We start from the raw sequence: 10,128 nt of genomic DNA, 5'->3' as shown, positions 1-10,128 counted from the left end.
TATTTTGTTATTTTCCAGTACAGTGAGCAGCTGTTTGGACACATTCTTTCTAGAATCTTTGCAATAAAAGGCAGTTTTGAAATTGGTCTAAAATTATGTGGGAGGGAGGGATCTAAACCAGGTTTCTTTAAAAGTGGGTTCACGCAAGCTGTTTTAAAATAATCAGGGATACAACCAGTAGATAGGGAGTTGTGAAAACAGAGATCAAATGGGGCCCAACAGAATCCATTACTTTCAGTAAAAACTTTTGTAGCTCTCTTCGCGACAACACAGACACAGGTCAGTTCTTTGCAACGGGCGTTTATTGCTGTGGGCACATCGGGTCTCTTTGGTACATCCAACTTCACACCATGTACGCCTTGAACGTCGTATATGCCTTATTCGCCGTGAGAACTACATTGTAAGTGAACACAGTACAAATAAATCAATACATTATAGCTTAGCAGAGAAAATACAAACAACATTCAGATCAATAAAGACAATATAATAATACCTCGTTGGCCGCTTGTCGTGAAAAGAGGTTACTAAGTTCTTTGAAGTCTCTTGAATGTCCATTTGGTTGTCTGCATTAACTTCAAACACATTTTTAACTTTTATGCAGTTTAACAAGCATCGGAGCTATCTGCTCCGCCGGAATTCAAGGCAGTGAGTGTCGACTTAAACCGTTGTAGCGGTAACACAGACAGAAAACATTAGTTCCGGGACAAACGTAAATATACAGAATGAGATAGATACACTGTTAACCACATATCATTTAGCAGCTTATTCTACCCTTTAGTTCTTAAACATGTATTACATTTTATCTTTACACCAAATTAAGTTATATTGTTACATGAAATTATAACAGCAATTATGAACTGTGCATCATGAAAACACAAGTATTTATGCAACAACACTTACAACTTTGTAGGTATTACATCAAGTGGGCTGGAGGACACTCTCATTTGTGATACTGTTTTTAAAAGCTCAGACAAGTCGATGGGATAAAACTGGTTAAAACTCTCTTGTTGCTGGTGTGGAACCTCTGAGTAAGAGGCCACGGGGGTAATAGAGGCTCTGATTGACACCACCTTATTGGTAAAATAAGATAAAACAATTCACAGTCATCATTACTTCCAGCTGAGGCACAAGGAGGGGTTGGGTTTACCAGCTGATCCACAGTCTTAAACAGAAACCTGGGATTGTGTTTATGTGTAGTAATGAGTTCAGAAAAATAGTGTGTTCTTGCATCCTTAACCATGTTATTGTATTTAATTGATAAATCCTTCAGACTGAGGTAATGGACTTGGAGACTGGATTTTTTCCATCTGCGCTCTGCTTTCCTGCATTCCCTTTTGAGGCTGCGAATGCATTTATCCAGGGTTGCTTTCTAGCTTTAGACGTAGGCCTAACCTTTAGAGGAGCAGTAATATTTAGTGACGACAAGCAGATATGATTGAAGTGATTGACCAGATTGTTGGTGTTGGAATCAGACAGGTGTTGGCTTTGGCTCTGAAAGAATGCGCAAAACTTTGAAACACTTTGTTCATTAAAGAAGCGAGAACACACGGAGCTTGGTGAGGCGGCATGAGTAACAGGGGAATCGCAGCTAAAAACAATACATCTGTGGTCAGATATGGTCATGTCCACTAATTCCACAGATTCCACACAAATGCTGACACCCTGGGTAAAAACCAAGTCCAGTGTATGACCACGGTTATGTGTTTGTCCTTTGACATGTTGTTTGAAGTTAAAAGAAGTGGCCATATTTAAAAAGTCAGTTGCATTAACATTGGTGGGGTCATCATCATGAATATTAAAATCGCCACAAAGAACAATTCTGTCATAATTTAAAACCAGAGTAGATAAAAATTCAGGAAGTTCTGATAAAAATCCTCCAGGCGGTTTTGGGATAAATTATAACAAATATGATAGGTTGCAGCCCTCCAAGTTTAAGAGTGAGAAACTTCAAAGGAGTTAAATTCATCACAGCGTACTTGATGACATTTTAAATTTTTCCTATACACGCTCACTAGCCCACTACCACGACCACTGACCCTCGGTTGACTAAAACAATCATATTGAGGCGGACACAGTTCAGCTAGCTGGCTATAGTCATTCATGTGCAACCAGGATTCAGTTAAAAACATAAAATCTAGATTTGCAGACAAGATAAAATCATTTAAGATAAAAGTCTTACTTGACAGTGATCTCACATTGAAGAGAGCCATTTTAAATGGGTTTGTTCTGGGTGCTGGAGTTGGTGCAGTTGTCCTAATCCTTAAGAGATTACTATTATTTCTGTGTGGGACGTGCACATTTCGGTTTACTGGTCTATGCGTGATAATGACAGGAATAGAAGTCTGTGGAACAGCGCTGGGAGCAGACGGCTTTACATGCCAGCAGGTGGAGACAGTTGTTTGTGGCAGTGAGGCAGAGATCTTTCGGTGAGCGGTGGTGTGTCCAGGTGTGCTGCATGAATGATTAGTCATTCACGTAAATCATGTGTGGACCGCACCACATGCTGTATGTGAGCAGCTAACATTTCTGAGTCCCGTTTGTTTGGGTGAAGTCCGTCTGTCTTAAAAAGAGACATTCTTTGCCAGAAAATATTAAAATTATCCACATAACACACACGATGAGCCCTGCAGGCGGACTGGAGCCAGTCGTGGAGGCCAAGGAGTCTACTGAAGCGGCCAGCACCGCGACCGACTGTGGGAATGGGACCAGAGATAAAAATGGACTTTCCACACTGCTTTAAAAAGTTAAGAAGACGGTTAAAGACGGTGCATACAGTTAACAAGGCAATGCAGGTGAATAGGATAAACTAAATAACTAACTAAAGCACATCGGTACTTAACTTCCCCAGTGAATGACTTACATTGAGAGTCTTTTTATCTGAAATGTTATGTTTAAATATCCACATTAGCTTGTTTTGGATAATTTAGAAGAATTTAGAAGAGGGACCGAGGCTTAAAACCGACAACATCTAAATGTGTCATTTGGAAGTTTTCTTTCCATTTGAGTAAAAAAAAAAAGAAAAGAAATGGAAGCAAAACAGACAAAATCTCAAAATTGTCAATCCATGAAAAAAGTGCCTTATACAATAACTTCATAGTTTTGATAGTAGGTTCCTCATCTAATAGCTATCAATTTTATTAGTTTGTAGTATGCTGATCTAAATATATAGCATAGAAAACATGCACATTTTGTCATAGTTTCCTTTACTGTTGCCTGCTCCTGTGATAAACCTAGTGAATACTAAAGAAGACCGTGGCTTCTGTGTGAACTGATTATTTTGTATTAAAGTAAAAATGTTTAGTATTAAACAATTGTGTGAGTGTGAGGGAATTAAAACAAATTGTTAAGAAAGTCAGAGTTGTGTTAACATTATTTATTTATTATACTTTTACTATTGATGGGCTGCTTTTCTAGTGCTTTTTGTTCTGGGGTCCTGGGGATTTAGTGTTTCGGGGGTGGCGGGGATTGACGTTTGGGCTTGATCTGCTGTTGTGTTTTTTCCCCCCAGGTGCTTATTTGTGGTTGGAGTGTAGGTACTATTACATTATTGTGGTTTTTAAACTATTACTTTTAAATGGCTCTGTAGTATGAAGCTTTTTGTGTTACATGTATTATATGATAAGTGCTATATAAATAAAGATTGATTAATTTATTTGATGTTTTGTTTAAAAAAAAAAAAAAAAATTATAATTATGAGAAGTGCCCTTTTTCACTTGAGCCCCTGACCACCAAATGTCTTTGCACATCCCTGACTACCTCCCCAGCCACACCTGATCTCACTTAAAGCAGCTCTAGTAATGTCAGAGAGTGGCATTGTAATCTTTGCATGGGGACAAGTTACATTTATAAATGACCAACTGCAAACGGTTATGTATTAGTGTCTATGCCCAGGTTTGAACATACAAAAATCATGATAGACAGCAAAAAAGCCTCTATTCATCTAATATTGTTCTTTTGCAGTGTCACAGTTTGTTAAAATCATCTAAAGTTGCCTTTATTCAGCATGAGTAACAAATTAGTGATTGTTTTTAATTTTCAGGAACCTCAGCCTTTATTTCTGGTTTCTCCCTGAATGGAACCTCAAGATGAACTTGCCTTTGTGTTACGGGGTGTGGTGTGTGGACAGAGAGGACCCAAATGCTGCACTCAGAGGGAAGGAGGTTTATTGGGGGGAAAAGAGGGTGAGAGGGACTGGAGTGGAGGGAGAGGAGGACGTTGGGGAAGTACTGGCACGGGGAACCAAGGAGACAGGGGGCCAGGGAGCCGGGGAACACGGGCCGAGGAAGCGAGGAGAGGCGGGGGAACGGGGAGGACGCCGTGAGGGAAGTCCATAGAGGAGTGGGCCAGTGGATGAGCCCAGCCGAACGGAGGACGAGGGTGAGTGTACCTGGGAGGGAAACAGACAGAGAGGCAAGGTTAGGGAAGACAAAGACAAGGCACAGGTAAGTGTGAAAAAACAAGGAGCATGGAAGCTTGAACACTGAAGTGGCACCAGGTATGGAGCAGCGACGATCAAGCAAGGATGGTGTGGAGAACCGGGGTTGAAATACAGGCTGGGATGAGGTTGATTACTGGCAGGTGTGGCAGGCTGACGAGGTGGATGATGGGTTGCAGGTGCAGGTAGTTGGCTGGGCTCAGGAGCAGAGGAGAGAGAGCACACGGGGGAGAAAACACAGAGAGGCGGGCAGAGAACAGGAAACCAAGGGAAAAAGCAGAAAAACTGATAAAAGTAGAAAAAACCAGGACACTCACCGTCAGCCGGGCTGCCACCACAACACCTTTGTTTGTCAAACAGAGATGGAAATCACCTTTTCTGAACTCTGCCTTTGCATAACAAATAAAATATATTTGCATGGCTGCAGATTTTTCTCTACTGTTCCTTTCTTGCACCCTACGTGTAATGATGAACTATTAAATAATTATATTTGAACTCACCTTCAGTGCTCCCTCAGAAGAATCAGCTGAATTTAACAGTTTCCCTATGTATTATTAAATTAACATGTCAAACATCTAGCTTTTCTGTTAAAAGCTTTAATTTGAACTTTCTACTGAAGACATAGTCCCAAAGAAAACTTTTGACAGTAAAATCTCTGTATAATGGGTACCATGTCTCTGGAAGCAGTTGAATTTTCTGAATGCACTAAGAAATGAAATCCATTCACCTCCAACGTATTGGGATGGGCTTGGGAAACCTCTTTCTATTCTGGTCAGATAAAAACAAAACCATATTCATGGATAGATACCACCAGAGATAAGGTAAATTTATTTCTCATTTTACAAAAGGGCTGTATAATGACATAAGATTTGTAGGTACCTTTATGTTACTCAAAAAAGTGAACGTTATATACAGAAATAAAACTATTTTGCATGATGCAGTGCTGAGGATGAATTTAACAGTCTCACAGCCTGGGGAAAGAAGTGAGAACCTAGGTATTTTGTAATTGGGGTGACCCCATCAAATAAACATGCTCATGACAAAGTGTGACTCTGAAAACACCCTTGCTTCAAAATGCCCTTTGACTACACACAGATGAGACATTTTCCTATGTCTGCCAACACAATGCCTTTTGCATAAGGAATGCAAAAATCCTCTTAGTGGTGAAAATCAACACACACACACACACAGTCCACATGGCAGCATGATGAGGGAGAGGATCTTGCTGGGTGTCTTGTGTCTCTCAGGTCAGTGAATTATTTCACTATTCATTCATTCATTATTCATTTCAGTGTTTATTATTGTAAAAACTGAAGAAAATATGAGTTTGAGCCACCTTACATTTGATAAAATTGTGTCGTCCTCAGGGTGGAACATCTTCTCCTCATGCCTCCTCCATCAGTACCACTACGTTTCTGGTCCTATGAACTGGACTGAAGCTCAGACCTACTGCAGAGAGACATACACAGACCTGGCCACCATTGAAAACACTGAAGAAATGAACCATCTTAATGACACAGTTTCATCTTCTGGTCTCACCTCTGATGTCTGGATTGGCCTGTACACTGAAATCAACTGGAGGTGGTCAGACGGCTACACAGGGACAGGAGCTGAATATAGGAACTGGATAATCGATCATCCAGTTTTTTACTATGTGTACAATTACTTCTGTGTTTTGAGTGGAAAACAACAGACATGGCAGGCTAATAATTGCTTAGCAGCCTTTCCATTCATCTGTAATAATGGTAAGTACCCAGCACAGCATTATTTCTTCTCCGATAATGATTATTTTGAAGTTCAGTTCATTTCAATTGTCTTAATAAAGCGACAACAGTTTTTTATTTTATTATTACACTTTTCATATAGAGCAGGTCTAGACCAGACTCTTTGTAATGTTATTTCACCCTTCACTCTCACATTCTGGATTATTTGGTATGTGTGAACTGCTGTCATTTCAATGTTAATATAATTATTTTGAATGAGACACAGATTCCAGTAAAATTCAGATTAACTCAAGTTTAGTAATAATTTCAAGCAAATCGAACAAATGTGTATCTGAACTGGTCCCGGGAGCAGACTCCTCAAACTCCATATTACATTGGTTCATATATCCTGTCTCGACCCACCTTCACATAATCAATATAAATTTAAATTAAATTATTTAGCTGATGCTTTTATCCAAAGCAATTTACAATTTCCCCTCTGGAGCAACTAGGGGTGCAGTGTCTTTCTCATGGACACATTGGTGGATGTGTCACAGTGGGGAATTAAACCCGGGTCTATCACACCAAAGACCTGTGTATTATTCACTGACTGCACCATCACCACCCATCAACATATTAAAACAATAGTGTCTTTTCTTGACATTAGCTCTATCAAAGAGGAAAGTCTTAAGCCTACTCTTAAATGTGGAGATGATGTCTGCCTCCTGAACCTAAACTGGAACCTGGTTCCACAGGAGAGGGGCTCACCCTTAGTGGGAGCGCAGTCCTCTGGTGTGGTAATAAGGTATATGAGCTCTATCTCATCATGAGATACGATGGAGCCTGACCATTAAGAGCTTTGTAAGTGAGCAAAATGATTTTAAATTCTTTTCTAGTTTATTCGGAATTTTTCAGGGAGCCAGTGCAGAGAAGCTAATACAGGAGAAATATAATGTCTTTTCCTGGTACTTGTCAGAACACCTGCTGCAGCATTCTGGATCAGCTGAGCTCAGTACGTTCATGGATGGTTCCATGTAGGCCCAAAAATGACATCAAAACCCTGTCGCACACGAGAGATGTAAGCGTATTGCTTAGATTACAAACTTTCAGTGAATCTACTATTCGGCGATCAGTGACGCTGCGTTGGTGTTTGACAGGTGAGCCTCATAGGTGGGCTGATTAATCAGTGACGATCCGAGTCAGTCAAACGCACTGAGCCATGAAAGTTTTTGTTGGCGCAGCTCTGCAGCTACCAGAAAGGCCAGAGCAAGTAGGCCTACGTACTTTGTGGTGACATTTTTACATTCAGTAAAATTAAGTAGCCTACCCTACTTTCAGCACATCGCCTCCACAGAAATTATGTATCATAGCAACCACAGTATCTCGAAAAAAACCCCACTGCACCTACAAAACGCACCCTAGCGCTCCCGGCTAGGCGTTTTCAAAAGAGCAGGTGGCGTTTTCAGCTGGTAAAAAATGTTTTGGTGGACACAGGCCCTATTTCAACTCAAAAATATTTTTTTCCCAAACTGCAGGAACTCAGCTGCATCCTGAATTTGTTGCTGTGAATACATCAGTGAGTTGGTCCAGTGCTCAGAGGTACTGCAGGGAGAACTTCATAGATCTGGCCACTGTGAGGAACGACACTGAGAGACAAGAGATCCAGAACTTGGTGCAAAGTCAATACTGGGCATGGATTGGTTTGTTCAGAGATCCTGACATTTACTGGTCTGATGGGAGTGGCTCCTCATTCAGAAACTGGTACACAGGTTCAAACCAAATTGGCTCGATGAGTGTCGCATGCGGTGTTGCTTTGCAGGGATCAGGGAAATGGAAGTTTCTTCCCTGTGAAACTAGATTACCATTTGTCTGCCACAGCATCCCTGGTGAGTGGTTTACTGTGCTTCAGTGGAAGAGAGAGAATAACTGATGTTAAACTGTGCTCAGACATGGTGCTCATTTACATGTAGTTTGGTATCACAAAGGTAATTCCACAGCATTTTGTTCTTCTCTGTGTCTACACACCAGTAAAGAGGCAGGTAGTAAAACTGAGGATAAAGCCAGAGGACTCCTCTGTGGATCTGAATGACCCTGCTGTGAAAGCTGACATGTTGAAAAAGGTGAGTCTCCAAAATCCACCCTGAGACACTTCACACACCCAGGACAGATGTAAAATAGTTAAAAAGAAGTTTGCGTGTCTTTGGCTATTGGCTTGCGCTGTGTTACTCCACAGAGTAGAAAGCAGCAGCCAATGAATACAGAAGAGTTATTATCATGATTATCATTAAACTAAATGGCTGGTTTAATCATTGTGTTATCTCAACATGACAAAGAATCACAGGCATATGATTATCCTGTATGTTTTTCCTTGAGTTCATACTGCAATCACAGAATGATTGCCATGTCAGGATCACTGAAAAGATGTTTGTCTGGTGATCACAAAACAGTTACTTTGTAAAGCTTTTTATGTCAAGATCAAAAGAAAACTTTGTCTTGGTGACTGTGATGACCCCTCTGCTCCATTAGGTGTCCCTCTCTGGGAGGAGGTTTGTCAACTTCATGTGCCACACCTGGGCAATGTGTGGTTTTGGCGCTATAAAGCGCACCACCTTTCTATGGTTCGCTCTCTGTCATTACGGGTGCAACTGTTGGTGGTTTTCTTGTGTTGCTGCTGACATTTCCACACATCCATACATGCTCACGTGACTTCCACATTTTTTCTGTTCTTTAATATTATTTTGTAAAATTAAATGTCTCCCGTCTTTGTTGCAACCTAATGGTGTATTCACATATAATGCGAAGCGAGTATTTTGCACTGCATGATTGCATGCAAAGTAAATGCAAAGATGCTAAAAGAATGCGCAAAATTGTGAGTAAAAACGTTATCACCATTCAGAAAACAAGCAATTCAAAGGTTGTGTGCTTGTCATGTGGACAGACCTGACAAATCATTAATTCAAATGTTAAACAAGTTGGCATCATAATGTAGTTATTTCAGCATCATCTTGATCTGTATTGCAATTAAATCACAGCAAAATGTTTATTTTTATACCGCTGTTGTGACTGAATTTTAAAGATTGTGTTTATTAGCAATTTCCAATGAGGAATTTAGCAATTTCTCACCCCCAGTTTGTAACGCACTGGGGAGCCGCTTACTGCCAAAGTTCAACGCATTGGAGAATGCTCAGTACCATCATTTATGAATGCTAAATGTATGTGTATTTAACAGAAACTCTACGTAAGGAGGTTGTTGGGGTGGACGGATGGGCCAGAAACCAAACTTTCACCCAGGAAACCAGTGTTTGTTTCCTATGTGAAACAAAAAGTCAACATTGAATATTTTCATTGAAGTTTTGTAGGTTAAGTAAATTGCACAAGTTACGCAAGTAACATTACTTAATTTATCTAAGTACGTCACATATTCATTTTAGATTCAGATTCATTCTTTATTGTCCCCAATGGATGAAATTTGTTTTCACAGTCTGTACAAAGAGCGCCTTCAACATGAATTCTACACACAAACTACACATAGTACACGTTTACAGACAATATACACATATCTACACATATAACACGTCTGTGAGATTAACGCTCTTATAGCGCAGGGTACAAAACGTTTTCCAAAGCGTGCCTTTTTGTATAGCAGCTGTCTGTATCTACGGCCAGATGGGAGTAGAATGAAGCATGAGTTGAGAGGGTGGCTGGGATTTTGTACTATGGTAGTTGCTCTGTGAGCAGTGGCAGTATTAATGAGGGCTGGCATGTTGGGAGTGGGAAGACCTAATATTTTGGAGGAAGTGTTAGTGATTTTAAGAAACTTATTCCTATTGGTGAGAGAGAGCATGGTGATATTGCAGGTAGCACAGTACAGGAGGATGGGTTCAATGATACTACGTTACAGGAGAAGCAGGAGGTGTGGTTTGACTGATAGAGTCCTGAGATTATGAAGGACATAAAGTCTTTGTTGACAGCGTCTGTGGATGTATGTGA

At 40.4% G+C, this 10,128-nt stretch overlaps 1 long non-coding RNA gene across 1 annotated transcript; it reads right to left on the bottom strand.

Moving 5' to 3' along the window:
- Positions 1 to 283: 283 nt before the first annotated feature.
- Positions 284 to 899, bottom strand: LOC119908382. Its single transcript, XR_005445261.1, has 2 exons — positions 494 to 899; positions 284 to 393 (listed from the first exon to the last, which is right to left on the bottom strand). It is a non-coding gene; the product is annotated as an uncharacterized LOC119908382 (long non-coding RNA).
- Positions 900 to 10,128: the final 9,229 nt, after the last annotated feature.

The sequence above is a fragment of the Micropterus salmoides genome, unplaced genomic scaffold (assembly GCF_014851395.1).
Source record: "Micropterus salmoides isolate LMB-PRFRI ecotype aquatic unplaced genomic scaffold, ASM1485139v1 Ms_hic_scaffold_1768, whole genome shotgun sequence".
NCBI lineage: Eukaryota > Metazoa > Chordata > Actinopteri > Centrarchiformes > Centrarchidae > Micropterus > Micropterus salmoides.
Note: the sequence above shows the minus strand (reverse complement) of the source record. Positions and strands in the feature narration are given on the sequence as shown.